Source organism: Pseudophryne corroboree, chromosome 7 (assembly GCF_028390025.1).
Source record: "Pseudophryne corroboree isolate aPseCor3 chromosome 7, aPseCor3.hap2, whole genome shotgun sequence".
Lineage (NCBI taxonomy): Eukaryota > Metazoa > Chordata > Amphibia > Anura > Myobatrachidae > Pseudophryne > Pseudophryne corroboree.
In genome coordinates, this window is record NC_086450.1 from 53,786,769 (window position 1) to 53,802,155 (window position 15,387).

A 15,387-nucleotide genomic window follows, 5' to 3' on the forward strand; every position below is an offset into this window, starting at 1 on the left:
CTCCGCGCCGCCTCTCCCTATGTAGTAAACGGGTCCCATCGACCCGGGAACCCATTTACGCTGCCACTGCCCTGGTATTCAACCCAGAAATAACACTGCTTATAACCCAGGTTGAATTATTGGGTCAGGCAACCCAGGAATTTGACCATGGCCCATTCACACTGCACAGCAACCCGGGTCGATACCGGGATATTTGTGCGGTGTGAAAGGGGTAATAAGGAGCTGCTACAATAGCATGAGTTGGGGGGTTCTGAAGTGACATATGAGGGGTCTAGCAGGAGTGACACATGGGGAGCTGGATGAAGTGACGTAGGAGGGTGCTAGCAGGAGTGACACATGGGGGAGCTGACTGGAGTGACACAGCAGGGTGCTGGCTGAAGTGACACATTGGAGAGCTGAAGTGTACTATGTGAATCGTCTTTCATTATATTTTATATGGTTCTGGCTTTTTCAATTATTTTATGCGGAAGTGACTTCTGCAATGTATTTTATGTTGGATCTTGCTTTACAAATGTATTTATGTGGGTCTGGATTTTTCAATGTATATTATACCAGGGTGTGGCCTAGCGGGCACAAGGCCACACCCCATTTGTGCATGCTCACCTTCGGCTCTTTGACGTACCTAACAAGATTTTTTGGCTCTTTGACTCTGACTGGTTGGCCACCCCTGCTCTAGGACGTAAGAGAAAATAGGATTTTCATAATCTATCGGTAAATCCTTTTCTCGTAGTCCGTAGAGGATGCTGGGCGCCCGTCCAGCGCTTCTTTATCCTGCAGTGGTTCTTTGGTTCAGTACTACCTGGTTCCTTGGTAAGTTCTGGGTTTGTTCCTGTTTCAATACTGTTTCAGCTGTTGCTGAGTTTCCCGGTCTGTTAGCCGGATTTGCCTGGTTTGTGTGAGCTGGTATGAATCTCGCCACTATCTGTGTATTTCCTTCTCTTGAAGTATGTCGTCTCCTCTGGCACAGTTTCTAGACTGAGTCTGTTAGGAGGGGCATAGAGGGAGGAGCCAGCCCACACTGTTAAACTCTTAAAGTGCCAATGGCTCCTGGTGGACCCGTCTATACCCCATGGTACTAATATGGACCCCAGCATCCTCTACGGACTACGAGAAAAGGATTTACCGGTAGGTAATTAAAATCCTATTTTTCATCACTCGATTGCTTCGGCTCCTGAACTCTGATCCCCAAGTCCCCAGTACCATCCGAAGGAGGGACTCTCTATTTTTTTATCCAATTGAAAGCTAAGAAATCTATTTCCAGGAACTGGAGATATCTGCAGTCAAGCAAACTGCCCTCCCACCAGAAAATGATAAATATTAAGTCCACTCCACTATCCACCATCCCCTGCTATTAAACATCCCCAACAACCCTAAAAGTCATGTATCGGGGCCCCTTCATTCAACCCAAAGCCCACTTCTACAGTTTAGTGTTCCCCCTCCCACCCCATCTCTCACCATCTGTGCAGTAAAGGAGTAATTAGCAGAAATTTCTTCTCCACGTCCTACATGCTGAGCGCAATATAGAACACCCCCTACCGCCTGCAGGACATCAAAGCTGCCGCTGATAGTACCCCACACCCAAGGCTGGTTCTGGGGCTCTGTGCGATCCGGGCGGCATTAGGGGGCGTGGCTTCATACAGGGGGCGTGGTCATTTACGCCCCCTGTACACACTGAAATGATGTGCGGTGCGCGATGAGGTCATCGCGCACCGCACAGCAAAGGTCCTCTCCACGAAGGGAAACTAGACGCGTACGCGTCTAGTTTCCCTTCACAGCGGCAGCGGGGGGCACAGCAGCAGCGGATCTTGCCCTGGTGCGGCGCCCTCCGGAAGGCGCCCTGCGCCCTCCGGAAAGGCGGCGCCCCGGGCAAAACTCCTGCTTGCCCGTGGCAAGATCCGGTACTGCCCCCACCCCTACTGCTTGATGATGCATAGGGGCCCCCAGGGCATTCCTTTGCCTAGGGGTCTACACTGCTGTTAAGACGGCCCAGTGTCAGATGGGGATCACAGCCAAAGAAGAAACTCTGACCACCCCTATCACTGTGAAGCCACAGTCCTGTCGCATTCTGGGTGCATGTGCTCCTGATGTGTGCTGTGATTAAGCAGACATTGAGCTAGGCAGGCTGAACTAGATGCATAATGCCTTTGCGGGCAGCTTATGCTGCTCATGAATTAATCAATTTACCACTACAAAGCCTACTCTGTATGTAATGAATTAGGTTCATTAGCAGACTTTATTTCTGTTTGTTTTTTTTTAAACCTGGGTCATGTTTAAAATACAATATTTAACATGTTACTAATAAGCAGAGCTGAACTCATAATGGAAAGCTTTTATGTCTTTAATGTAGTTAACCACAAAGCCACACATAATTGACAAAAATCATTGACAGTACATTATTCAACACTGATACAGCAGTCATAGGTAACATGAGACAATTTCCGCAGCTTGTAACATCAGGCCATCACCTCCTGTGCATAGGCGTGCGCAGGGGGGGGTGCCTGGTGCGCACAGGCACCCCCTAATGTCTGTCACCCTCTCACACACACCTGCTGCTGCAGTATCGGTGATCGCCGAGTGTGCTCATTTCTGTCCTCCCGCCCATTGCGCCCGCCACCCCCTCCGCTCAGTCTGGCTGTCATTCATTTGTATGGGTGCAACATCACTGACGTAATCCTACTCCCAGTTCCTCTAACCTGTGGGATGTGTTGTGATGATGTCATGCCGCGTGCATGCCCGCTCATGCTCCCACCCACGCTCTCTCTCTCCTTATCATGTGCCAACGCCACAGAATACAGCGTTCCTCTTGGAGGAGGACAAGTTCAAATTCAGTATCAATATATATTTTGAGAGATTAGGATATAATCTATGGTAATAAAATATACAAATGTAACATATATTAAACAGATTTTTTATATATATATAGACACGCCGGATAGGTGGTGCTAGATACGCCCATTAGGTGGTGTTAGACATGCCCAATAGGCGGTGCTAAACACACCCTTCTAATCGTGCACCCCCTAATAAAATGTCCTGTGCACGCCTATGCTCCTGTGTATTCACTAGAAAGTCCTTCATAAAAGTTCCATTCATAAAACTTGCTTTGTAAAGCAGAACTGGAGCTGGCCTGAACCTGGTAAAGTTATAGTATTTCAAGGTATGCCTACACATAATTTTTGCCAAGAAATATTGACCTAAATAGATATTTTCTAATTCTACTGCATAAGTTAATTGCTTGACCTGACTAGCAGTAGCAGCTTCTCTTACCAAATCGGCCGTGTATTTGCATCTGATAGCACAATCAGTGCACTGGACAAGAAAGCAGCTGCCAGCAAGAAGATATATATACAGTGGCGGATCCAGGGGGGGGGGCACTCGGGCCCGTGCCCCCCCTGTCATTTCTGGCCTCCGTCCCCGTTCTCCCCCTGCGCCGCACAGGGAGATGACGGGCGCCCGCTGAGATTGTGTTACCAGCGGGCGCTCGTCTCCCTGCACAGCGGCAGCCGGAGGCAGGAGCTCAGTACTGAGCTCCGGCTTCCGGCGCTGTCACTGTGCGCTATGGGAGAGACGTCAGTCATGACGTCTCTCTCATAGTGCTGAGTGACTGAGGAGCGGACGCCCAGGGAGGAGGAGGACTGCAGCGGTGCGGGAACGGGGCTCTGTAAGTATGAGGTTTTTTTCTTCCTTAATGCAGCGGGGGCATCTCCTGGGGGCAAACTACGGGGGACATTACTACTGGGGGGGCATCAACAAGGGGCATTACTACTGGGGGGGCAAACTACTAGGGGCATTATAACTGGGGGGCATCTACTGGGGGCATCACTACTGAGGGGTCATCTATTGGGGGCAGCTACTGGGGGATATTTTTACTGGGGGCCATTTACTGGGGGCATTACTACAGGGGGGTCATCTATTGGGGCAAACTCGTAGGGTGCATTATTACTGGGGGGGTCATCTATTGGGGGCAGCTACTGGGGCATTATTACTGGGGGGCATCTACTGGGGGCATTACTACTGGGGGGGTCATCTATTGGGGGCAGCTACTGGGGGACATTTTTACTGGGGGGCATCTACTGGGGGCATTACTACTGGGGGGTCATCTATTGGGGGCAAACTCATAAGGGGCATTACTACTGGGGCAAACTACTGGGGACATTATTACTGGGGGGCATCTACTGGGGGCATTACTACTGGGAGGTCATCTATTGGGGGCAAACTCATAAGGGGCATTACTACTGGGGGCAAACTACTGGAGGACATTATTACTGGGGGGCATCTACTGGGGGCAAACTACTGGGGGACTATTACTGGGGGCCAACTACAAAGGTGCCAACTACTGGCGGCGTAACTACAGGGGCATTACTACTGGCGGCTTAACTACAGGGACATTACTACTTGGGGGCTAAACTACAGGGGGGCCAAACTACTGGGGGCTTAACTACAGGGGCCAAACTACTGGGGGATAACTACAGGGGCCAAACTACTGGGGGCATTACTACTGAAGGCTAAGCTACAAGGGGGCATAACTACAGGGACTAAACTGCAATGGGGCAAACTACAGGGGGGCATTACTGCTGGTGGCTAAACTACTGGGGGCATTACCACTGGGAGGCTAAACTAAAGGGGGGGGGTAAACTACTGGGGTCATGAATGCAGGGGAATTACCACTGGGGGCATAATGACTGGGGGCATTACTGCAGGCAACATTACTACTGGGGGCAATACGGGCATTGCAAAAGGGGCACCACTACTTGGGGGTCTATATAAGGGGCACTACCAGTACAGTGGACATTGCATAATGAGCGCTACAACTGCGGGCATTGTATAAGAAGCGCCACCTCACATGCACCGAAGCCGCACGCAAATGTACTTGCCCCTTCCATGGTGCCCCCCCTATCATTTTCTTCTGGATCCGCCCCTGTATATATATATATATATATATATATATATATATATAAAAATACGGGAGTATGCAAAGAATCCCTAATTTGGAGTTGGGGGTGAGGTGGTGGATTTGGATGGGATGAGGGGGAGGGGCACAGCATTTTGTTGCTCCTGGGCCCACCGCTCGCTAGTTCCGCCATGGCTTTTAATGTAGGTTAGACCATATTGAAATTCCGGGACTGTATGGCACTTCCCAGGACTGCCATTATATTGTGCTTAGAAGGAAGAGATGGAGATCAGCCCATTACATGCCAATTTAAAAGTGCTGGACATACTTTGTCTTCTTTAAAATATTTTATAATTGACCACATCCCTGAGTCTATACGTGGTGGGGACAGATCTAAGTTACTATTAACTAAAGAAGCTAAATGGATTATCTGTCTGAACACTATGGGGTATATGCAATTGTGAATTCAACCGTTTTTAAATTCGACACAATTCGACAGTCACATACCCTCTCACCGGGACCCGAATTCGACATATTCAATAAAAAACGGATTTGACAGTCCCGCTGTTGAAAAACGGACCAATTGACGGATATGTGCGTCCTGGATTCGACTTTTTGGACGGCACAAAAATGTAGAAAAAACCCGGAAAAAAATTGCGTGGGGTCCCCCCTCCTAAGCATAACCAGCCTCGGGCTCTTCGAGCCGGTCCTGGTTGTTAAAATACGGGGGGGGGGGGGGAAATGACAGGGGATCCCCCGTATTTTTACAACCAGCACCGGGCTCTGCGCCTGGTGCTGGTGCAAAAAATACGGGGGACAAAAAGCGTAGGGGTCCCCCGTATTTTAAACACCAGCACCGGGCTCCACTAGCTGGGGAGATAATGCCACAGCCGGGGGACACTTTTATACTGATCCCTGCGGCCGTGGCATTAAATACCCAACTAGTCACCCCTGGCCGGGGTACCCTGGAAGAGTGGGGACCCCTTAAATGAAGGGGTCCCCCCCTCCAGCCACCCAAGGGCCAGGGGTAAAGCCTGAGGCTGTCCCCCCCCATCCAAGGGCTGTGGATGGGGGGCTGATAGCCTTGTGTAAAAAAAAAGAGTATTGTTTTTTGTAGCAGAACTACAAGTCCCAGCAAGCCGACCCCGCAAGCTGCTTTGATCTCTCCATATTATTTTAGTCAGTAAAAAAAAAAAAAATTATTTTAAAAAATATCAAAATAATACTTGTGTCTCCTAATAGACAAGTACATAATCCCTTCTAATATATAGATATGCTATTAGCAATAAAAAAAACAAAAAAAAAAACGTTTTAAATTTTTTTTATTAGATTCCGCCGGCAAAGTGAGGCGAAATTAAATTTACGAAATTACTGTCGAAAAGCACTGTTGTCGAATCGACATTCTTCAATTGAATATACTTTTGTCGAAAAGCCGCATTTTTACCAGTGCAGACATGTCGAATTTGACAACTGTCGAATTTCAAAAAGTCGAATCTGAAACGGCAGGTTTTTTGACGAAAAGTACTGTATTGCATTGTCGAATCCAATTTGACAGGTTTTTTGTGTCGAAAATGCCCAGTTTTTCGACATTTGCGGCAATTCGACCGCAATTGTATATACCCCTTTAACTCCAGGAGGGTTAAATGATAAAGTGGGACATGTTCTCAGCAGTGATAATAGTGGAGAAGTGAGCCAGTGGAGAAGTTGCCCATGGCAACCAATCAGCACTGGCATAACATTTATAATTTGCATACTATAAAAGTATACAGATCAGCTGATTGGTTGCCAAGGGCAACTTCTCCACTGGCTCACTTTTATCACTGCTTAGTACATCTCCCCCTTAATCAACTGGAATTTACTAATGTAGTTACCGTACTATATATTGAATTCTCTCTTGATAATGTATGTATGATTTTGCCTTAGTTGTCTTAGATTTATAAATACTTAAGGTGGTGATATTTCTATTGATATTATATGGTTCTTATATTTGGATTGTATATTTTGTGTTTGTTTTGTATTTTTGTATATGTGTTTTAAGTAATTTCCCCTCCCGCTGGATGTGCTGCAGGGTCTCGTCTGGCAGGAGGGACCCGAATTCCGACTCAGATGGAACGCAAGCTCATGGTTGCCTTGGTTACTAGGATTGCGCTGCCTGGAAGTTCAACGGCGGGGAACTTATGGTGGGCTGAGCATGGCAGGTCGGTGTAATTTGTTCTTGTTTAATATGACGTGGTTTGTACCTTAAGAAAGGGGCGTTCAGCCTCAAAATGGTGGAATGAAAGTACACGTTTTACGTGCTGTTGTCATCCCTGTAGTATTATTATTTACTGTATGATTATTTTGATCACTTGATTATCTGTTTAACATGAAATCATTTATTCTCTTTATTGTAATAATTTGTTTTTATACTTTTCTATTCTATGTCCACCCATTATTGCCCTTATTTATCAATGAGTGATACATTTTACTGTGACTGGTAAATTGCACCAGCCAAGCAGCTCCTAACTTCCATGTCACAGGCTGGGTTTGCAGAATGACAGTTAGGAAGCGTATTGGCTGGTGCAATTTATCACTCACAGTGAAATTTATCACTCATTGATAAATAAGGGCATATGAGATCTCTGGTTGGTTAGAGAACCCTTAAGGATATTCCTACACGGTTTTGACATGAAGGGCCTGATGTAATGACGCACGAGTTTGGCGCTCGTGCGGGATGCCGGCAGAACTCAGACATTGTTTTAAAGGGGCAATCACTAACAAGGCAAAACCATGCCTTGTAAGTGATTGCCCCTTTAAAAAAGGCTATATAACCACGGGGTGGAGGAAAGGGTATAGGGGTGCGCTTAGAAATAGCATCAAGTATGTCAATATTCCGTCTTGGAGGGGACTCTCAACCTCCACCACATAGAGAAATTGTAGAACAGAAGTGACAGAAACAGACAAGAATATTCTTTTTGGATACACACCTTGAAAAAGACCCGATTTGGCGGGTTGAAACGCTTTGGTGGACATGTGGGGTGACGGAGGCAGCTGATCTGACTGAGAACCGACCAGAGAGCCATCTGCATGTGTGGTCTGTGGAACCCGGGCTATCTAACGGACTTATGCACTGCCAGGATTGTTCCTTGCGAATAGTCTCACATCCAGCCGGTAATTGTTCACTTTGCAGCCTCCATGCAGGAATGTTCTTACATCCGGCCCTAAATCTCCACTGTAATTTCAACACTTCTGTGTTTGCATTCTACCGGGGAAATCATCACTTGCGCGTCTCAAAGACCAGATGCTGCTAAAGACAGACTTCTGGTGGAGGGTGGTCTTCAATTTGCCGGCTGTCGGGATCCCAGCCCACAGTATACCGGCGCCGGAATCCCGACAGCCGGCATACCGACACTTTTTCTCCCTCTTGGGGGTCCACCACCCCACTGGAGGGAGAATAAATAGCGTTGCGCGCCACCGTGCCCGATGCAAGCCCGCAAGGGCTCATATGCGCTCACCACGCTTTCTGTACGCCGGTGGTCGGGATTCTGGCGCCGGTATGCCGGTCGCCGGGAGCCCGGCCGCCGGCATACCATACTACACCCCTGGTGGATGCTACAACATGGAAACTTGTTGCGCTGTGGATGGATTATGTTTCGGTAGAGTACTTCCGGCATTACAAAGACCGGATGCAGATAATGATTCCATTTCCACGAGATATCTAAACACAGTTTTGGTGCCAGATTCATCATAAGTGGAAAACTAACTGGATATGGACTTTTTTATTCAATCAATTTCTTATTCTTTTTTTTTTTGTGATATTTAGTTATTATGTGTTATAAAGTGTTGTGTGGATTATAGATATATGTATATAGTACCAACTATGTACTGTCGGATGTGTATAATATTTTATATTATGAAATCCACTTATCCATGTTTTTTGTTAATGTTGTGTGCTTTGGTCATGTGACCAACCAGGTTGGTATATACAGTATAATGGGATACGTTTAATTTATCTGCTGTCGAGATCCCGGCTGTCAGGACCCGTTGCCGGAATCCCACTAGCCGGAGTTCCGGTGCAACAGGGCTATTCCCGCTGGTGGCGAGCCACCAAGCCCGCAGCGTGGCGAGCACAGCGAACCCACAAAGGTGCTCTTAGCGCTCGCCCTGCTGCCGGCATTCTGTCGGGTGGGATGCCGCGGTGGGGATATTGACAGCCGGCATCCCATCCACCATACTGAACCCTATATAACTGCCTTGGAGAAGACCCCATTATACCCCTAAGTGTCAGAAATGTGTTGGTGATATTGGGTGGGGACGGGGGGGACTCTCCATGGCCTTTCTTACATCTTTTGTACTCTCCTTTTCCACAAAACTCTGGATCAGATAAGTTGATATAGTTGTGATATTCTAATGCATTGTTGTGAATGATGCCCATGGGGTAATTTGCCTTTTTAATATATAAATGTTATTGTACTACTTTTTAAATATTTTTTATGTGAGAAATAAATTCTTTCTTTGGCATAACACATCTGAATGGTGAATATTTATTTTCTGATGTCTACATTTGTTTATGCATAAGAGGATCAGAAAAACAAACCCACCCCTATCTCTGGATGAAAGATACTTTTCATTGAATGACTAAACCTGTTCCCAGGTGAGTTATTGACTCTGAGGGATTTCACACAGATTGGTTGTGGGTTCAGAGATCAGATTTTCGTAGATCACTCTTGAAGGAAGTTGACAAAGAAACCTTTATGTGAACCCATCTCACTTATGTTGGGTGAGGAGTGTTGCTGAGATACATTGGATAATGCAATTGGTTAATCCAATTTTCTCTGTCTTTTTTTCCAGAAAGGGATATCCTTTAGGATGGACGACAACTCTAAAGAATTCATACAAATTTTTATTGTGAAGACTGCGCTTATTTTGGACTACTCATATTTTGATTATGTTATTTGGAGTTGTGGTGCACTCGTATGTACTAAGCTGCGGTGTTGGGGCGCAGGTTGTTTAAACCATTTATTGTATTTTTATCAGTTTTAGACACACAGGCTGATCACTGTAAAAAAAAAAAAAAGTAAAAAAAAAAAGTTATATCTACTTGATCCAATGAGGGCAGCCGGTCATCGAATTGCTGTGCTCCTGCTGTGACCCCCCGGTGCAGCAAAGTTATGCTGTGAAGCAGCATCTAACTTTACAGCACCGGGGGGGGTCACTGTGGAGTACAAGATTCGATGACCTCTGCCCTCCCGGATCATCAATCACAGGTCCTTGGGTGCAGGTAAGTGTGAGAGGGTGGGGGGTGGAGGGTACCTAGGAATGGCGCGGACACATTCTCAGGGTATTATTTTTCATGAAACATACCCTTAGGTTTATGGTAAGTGGATTTGCAGGGATTTGCAGGGCCTTCTTGCAGGCTCTGTCCCTGCAAGTGATGATTGATACATCCATGCAATGTATTCAATTATTGCATTGCGGATTTGGTCATATTTATCACATCCCATCTGCATCTGAGATGCGGATTGTGACAAATATCCCCCTAAATACTTTAGAGTAGTTTATAGTTATAATTTTACTTTGTGTAATTGTCCACTATGAAATAACCTCCACCAATATAATTGATTTGAAACTTCTTACTATTTTAAATGTAGGTCCAATATAGTTGTATTGATGAGGCATTTTATCAGTTTACCATGAGCATCTGTAGAATTATGTTTTCTTAAGTGAGAATTTGTCTTACTATTCAGTCTCAATAAGTACTAATGTAAATTGTTGGAAACAACAGATGCTATCAGTGATGTCCTTGCCTGCTTTGCTTCATTCCTTTCCAGACATAGGGAGTAATTCCAAGTTGATCGCAGCAGGAAATTTTTTAGCAGTTGGGCAAAACCATGTGCACTGCAGGGGGGGGGGGGGGGCAGATATAACATGTGCAGAGAGAGATAGATTTGGGTGTGGTGAGTTCAATCTGCAATCTAAATTGCAGTGTAAAAATAAAGCAGCCAGTATTTACCCTGCACAGAAACAAAATAACCCACCCAAATCTAACTCACTCTGCAAATGTTATATCTGCTCCCCCTGCAGTGCACATGGGCCCTCATTCCGAGTTGGTCGCTAAGAGTCTTCGCAACGCAACGCAAATGTACGAAATGTAAGTATCTGCACATGCGCAAATGCGTGATTACGCATGCGCGAGTACATACGTACGACAACTGTGCAAAATTACTCAGAAAAAAAAAAGCCGTGACTGGCAAACGAAAACGAGGAGTGGCGTGGGCGTGGCAGAGGCGAGACTTCGCAATGCTCCGACATGGGCGTGAAAGTGGGCGTACAGTGTGGGAGTATGCAACTCGCAATGGGCGTGTTTTTCGCAAATAAACATTGTCGCTGTTAAAACTAACATAGGAAACCGTAGCAACATTCACGCAGCAGCCGAGTAGGTCTGCAGTTACTCTACATTTGCGAAGTACTGGTACAAGTGTGTATGCAGTAATTAGCAGTTAATTGGATAGCACATTCATCTGATGTCCAATTACTTGTTAATTAATGAGCAGATGAAAGTTACCAACCAGCAATTGTCTGAACACACATTACATGTTTATTCTACTCACATATAAATCTCACACACTGCCAAAGAAGGGTGTGATTTTTGTTGAAGTTGTTGTGTAAGCATTTTTTAAACTTGTTTTAATGTGTGTAAGACTCCCAAATACAAACAAGTGAAAATATTTGTGAAAGTGTGTGAAATCTGCAACATTTTTTACAAATAATCCAACACCCACATAATGCAGCATACACTTTAATTTAGTCTTAAAAGTCACAATAATATTTGATTATAATATCTGACAATGTTTGAAATGATGTCCTGTTGACCATAGATATTTATAAAAAGCGTTGTGTCTGTTTACTTAATATGGACATTAAAGTGTGGTGCAAAGCATACCTTTTTTTTTTTTCATTTTTTAAGGAGAATTTGCAGATTGGTCTACAAGTGTCTATATGCTGACCTAATCTTTCTGGAACTGCATTACCTTGAAGAAACTGCACAAATTTTTAAAATATGTTTTTTATTACTATAATAATATTTCACAACATTTAAACAACATGGCTCCACGTGAGTCGCACAGGCAGAGATGGACCAAGCAGCAAGCAGATGGCACTGACAATCATTAGATAGCAGAACTCAGTACTCTGCAAAATTCTGCTTCTGACAAAAGTATATTTTTTAAGCATAAATAAAACATGACACACCCTGCCACACACAAATTTTAAACCAAATGAGAAAGAATTAGGATCCACCACACAAACACAACAATACATAGCACACTAGTAAGAGGAAGATGGCTCTGGTGTTTATACACATAAACTCACAGGCTACAATACATCCAAACAGAAAGAATACATTTCACTAAGAGGGAGTTATCCATTCTGGCCACACAAGCCAACTCCAAAAATACATAGAGGCAACATCAAAAACATGGGTGCTGCCCATCTGGAGAGACATCATTTTCTTCTTTTTCTCCCCGCCTGAGGCTGTTCTTCTTTGGAAGGTCTGCGGAGCGACCTTCGTTGGGCCTGCCCAGTGGGCTGTTCTTCCTGGGCAGGGGCAGGGGAGGGAGCCGATGTGGGTGGCTCTCTGCCACTGTGGGCAAGGGAGACAGCGATGGCCTGGAGCCCTTGCAAGATGTTATTTGCAAGGCTTTGGAATGAGGAGGCAAGTTGTTCTTGGCCCTGCCTGATCTCTGCCAGACGTTGGCAGAGTTGAGCAACACCTTGCTCAACACAGGTTCGGTGCTCAGTGAGCCGGACAGCTATCTGGCTTACCTCCCGGATGACCCCGTCTTGAAACCGATTTAGGCTCTCACCATACCTAGCGATTTCAAGCAGGATCTCCGGGATAGCAGAGGGTTGGGTGGGGGGGCCAGAAGGAACCTGCAGAGGTGGGATTTGTTGGCCCACACTGCCAGACTCACTAGGTCCCTCCACCTCAGCCTCAGCCACATAACCGTCCTGTGACTCAAACGGATCACCCCCCTGTGCTGTGTTTTGTGGCAAGCAAATAGAAGAATGTGTGGGGAAAAAGTTGGATACAAAATTAGTTTATTATTATAAATACAGTCAAAATTACTGACAACTATATGTGTAAACTTACCTTCCAAGTCATGTCCCGTCAGGATCTCAGGCAGGTCCGTGTCCATATGAGACACCCCTTGGCCCTCCTCATAACTGACACAGGGCATCGCCATCTCCTCCAAGTCAGTATACTCCACAGCGACAGGTGCTCCTCCACCTGTAGCCCTTGAGGCATTCCACTCCGCAGCCCTCTTTGCCTTCAGGCGGGATTTGAAGTCGGCCCACCTACATATGTATTGTGAAAGAGGGACAAAGTAGAGTCTTATTATTTGTCTAAGCTAATATATAGGACACGTGTTCTGCTTGTGTTTGCTAGACATAACATCACATGTAACTACATTTTTTAGTCAACTTATCACAGAAAAATGACTGTCAAGATGCACTTACCGTCGTCTCACTTCCTGTGATGTTCTGACGACAGAGCCAACTTCAGATTTTGTGATGTCTCTCCAGATGCGATCTTTTGAAGCAGCCCCCATGTTTTTTGGGCCTCTATGTATTTTGGACATGGCCTGCGTGACCAAAACACGCAACTCCCTCTTAGTGAATGCAGGCTGTCTTTTCTTCCGTCTGGAGGTAGCCTGTGAGGTTTCTTCTTGTTGGTCATCACCATCTTCCTCCTCACTAGCAGCTTCTGTCTGTTGTGTTTGTGTGGCTAAAGCCAATTCTCCCTCAGTTTGGTCACTATGTGTGTGTGGCAGGGTATCCCCAGTCAATTGTTGGGGTTCAGAAGCAGACATTTGCAGAGTACTAGGTCCTGCCTCTTCAACATCCGCAGAGGCGTATTCCAACATGCGCCTTTGGCAATCTAGGCGTCTTTTCCGCAATGCCATCTCCTGCTCTGCAATGCGGTCCATCTCTGCTGCGATTTGCTCACGAGAAGCCATGTTTGCGATGACGTGTGTACGCCGAGGTGTGTGCTTATTTATACCTACGTGCGTCGCGTTAATTCACACAGGTGTACAATGTTAATCTGGTTACTGATTGCACTGCTTATTTAAGGGCCTACTTTGCACGCTGTGAGTGTAGGTAGTTTGGAGTTTCACTGTTGAGTTTGTTGGCTTGTGCGTGAAGGTGCTATAGGATTTTTCCAAGTGAGTAATTGTCAAGCATACATTTGTCCTTTCGTTTGCGTTTAGAATATAGACAGTGTAGCATTTTGTCTGCGAATTTACGTTTGTGAGTATTCTGGAATTCGTCTTGTTGTTTTAAAAAAAAAAAAAAAAGTTTTTATTTTATGTTGATTGTTTGTTAGTCTTTTTTACACATATATATTTTGCTAGTCCATTTGTGCAAATAAACCTGTGCTTCATTGCTTTTACTGTCATTTTTGGTCTCTTGTAGGAGAATTGTTTTGGGTGACGTAACCCTAGTCTATTATTTCAAATTTGTGTGCTATATAACACAAATTGGTCCTTTCTTTATTTTGGATCAGGTAAGTTCCCTTGGCCTGTGTTGGTGCCTGTTTGTGTTAATGGTCTGTATGTTGTTTTTGACTGTCATTTTTGGTCTCTTGTAGGAGAATTGTTTTGGGTGACGTAACCCTAGTCTATTATTTCAAATTTGTGTGCTATATAACACAAATTGGTCCTTTCTTTATTTTGGATCAGGTAAGTTCCCTTGGCCTGTGTTGGTGCCTGTTTGTGTTAATGGTCTGTATGTTGTTTTTGACTGTCATTTTTGGTCTCTTGTAGGAGAATTGTTTTGGGTGACGTAACCCTAGTCTATTATTTCAAATTTGTGTGCTATATAACACAAATTGGTCCTTTCTTTATTTTGGATCAGGTAAGTTCCCTTGGCCTGTGTTGGTGCCTGTTTGTGTTAATGGTCTGTATGTTGTTTTTGACTGTCATTTTTGGTCTCTTGTAGGAGAATTGTTTTGGGTGACGTAACCCTAGTCTATTATTTCAAATTTGTGTGCTATATAACACAAATTGGTCCTTTCTTTATTTTGGATCAGGTAAGTTCCCTTGGCCTGTGTTGGTGCCTGTTTGTGTTAATGGTCTGTATGTTGTTTTTGACTGTCATTTTTGGTCTCTTGTAGGAGAATTGTTTTGGGTGACGTAACCGTAGTCTATTATTTCAAATTTGTGTGCTATATAACACAAATTGGTCCTTTCTTTATTTTGGATCAGGTAAGTTCCCTTGGCTTGTGTTGGTGCCTGTTTGTGTTTGTTCAAAGTGTTTTGATAATGTTTGTTTTCCATCTTGTTAATAAATGCTATGTTTTTTACCAGGATTGATCAGCAAAGTAGTGTGGTTCTTGGCTGGACTAGCTACTAAAGGGCTAACTTTTTGTTTGTTTTATTGTAATGTTTTAAACCAATTAGTCATTATTTTTTAGTAGGTGTTTGTGATGTGTTTGATGCTGTGTTTTTTTTTTATAC

The 15,387-nt window shown here is 44.9% G+C and overlaps 1 protein-coding gene and 1 long non-coding RNA gene across 3 annotated transcripts in view; one reads left to right on the plus strand and one right to left on the minus strand.

Moving 5' to 3' along the window:
• The window catches only part of LOC134944538 (uncharacterized), a 33,632-nt gene extending 23,706 nt beyond the window's left edge, over positions 1–9,926 (plus strand). Inside the window, exons 2-3 of the long non-coding RNA XR_010181893.1 lie at positions 6,957–7,086; positions 9,719–9,926. This is a non-coding gene — a long non-coding RNA (uncharacterized LOC134944538). The remainder of the gene's footprint in view (positions 1–6,956; positions 7,087–9,718) is intronic.
• MREG (melanoregulin) overlaps positions 1–15,387 on the minus strand; it is a 157,957-nt gene that overhangs the window by 74,762 nt on the left and 67,808 nt on the right. The gene's annotated exons all lie outside the window — the stretch shown is intronic.